This window comes from Elephantulus edwardii, unplaced genomic scaffold, assembly GCF_000299155.1.
Source record: "Elephantulus edwardii isolate Elephantulus edwardi_28Jun2011 unplaced genomic scaffold, EleEdw1.0 scaffold00329, whole genome shotgun sequence".
Classification (NCBI taxonomy): Eukaryota; Metazoa; Chordata; class Mammalia; order Macroscelidea; family Macroscelididae; genus Elephantulus; species Elephantulus edwardii.
The window spans coordinates 443,166-444,671 of NW_006400079.1; the positions used below are offsets into that span (position 1 = coordinate 443,166).

The 1,506-nt window shown below is 38.0% G+C and overlaps 1 pseudogene; it reads right to left on the bottom strand.

Annotated features, from left to right (window-relative positions):
- LOC102854266 overlaps positions 1–1,506 on the bottom strand; it is a 10,265-nt pseudogene that overhangs the window by 568 nt on the left and 8,191 nt on the right.

Below are 1,506 nucleotides of genomic sequence, written 5' to 3' on the forward strand. Positions count from 1 at the left end.
TGGATACCTGGGTGTGGGGCTTTAAAAATTCCTGAGTTTAACTTAGCTGAGAACTATAGAAACTTGAGTTTAATTCAGCTGAGAACTATAGGGACTATTTTAATTTCAACCTTTTCAAAAGAAGAGATTTCAGATACATCTGTGCTTCCAGAATTCACAAATCCCCCTGGGAATACCGGGCTAGCTGAAGTAATCTTTTCAGTTTGTTGTACAATTTTTTCATCCTGTTTGAAGACCTTACAATGAAGCCATATGAGACTGTTCCCTTGTAATGGAAAGCTAATTCCATTCATGCATCCTTATTATCATTCTTAAATTGTTTGTAGACATGTGAACACAATGACATCCTACATAATACAGGGGCACCGTCACATTATTATACCTTAAGAGAGGAAACTTACTAGAAAAAGGGTTGTAAAACCTTGATAAATTTTATTGGCAAAAATTTAGAGACTCTCTAAGAGAATAAAATTAAAAAATCCTAGTCCAAGGGAAAAAAAGGAAATTTTACATGTGTGAATACAGACGATTTCATTAGATATTTATCAGGGGTAATCGGGATGGGTGTGTCAGAGGCGATGCGATTGGCACAGGATAGAGCAGGGTTTAGGGCTGTTGGACATAGGGTCGCTATGAGTCGCAAGCGAGTCAATGGCACATAACAACAAATAACAGTTCTGGCAGTGGCTGTCTGAAAGCTGTATTCAGTGGTGATCCATACAATTAATGCTGATATGAGAGAAAAGACTGATATACTATAGAGAGGACGAAATTGAAAGCCTTAGCTCATATATAACCTGTTCACCCAACTCCACTATAGTTACTTCTCTCTGCGCTAGGTAGGAGAGACATTTCTGTCTCCATCATCAATAGACTCATCAGAAAAGCACCAAAGTCGTTAGTGTGGTAATAAGTCTTTACAGATAGTAGGTGCAAGTGTGAGACTCAGCAGGAGAGATGAAGACTTTGCATGAAGGAAGAAGGCAATATGGCACTGAACCAACACTGAGTCACGCGGTTGAGTCACCATTTATTAGAACAATCTAATCTGCACAGATCATTTGAACTCTCAGTACTGTCCAGTTGGAATTGACTCACTAATATCCCTACAGCAATTTTAGGAGGCTGTAAATTGCAAGAGAAGAAATTGTCCATCTTTGTCCCCAGAGCCACTGCTGAATTTGAATTCCCAGAAAGACATAGCATTTGAGTTACAGTAGATTTCCCTGTAGATTATTTCACCAGTGTGCCGTACAGACATAATTGTTATTGTTATGTTCCTTCAAGTCAGAATCAACTCCGAGCTGACCCTCATAGCTGGAAAACTTGGTTTAAAGTGGTATTAAGTCACAGGGAGGAGATTCCTCATCTTCCTATGATATAGAAATCATCATTGTTTCTGTTGTTTACCATAAAAGGGGGCTAATTAATCATTGAATTCTTTTTTTAAATTTTAATGAATATTTACAGAGATTCTGGATTTCCATTCATTCATTGCTGCACTTC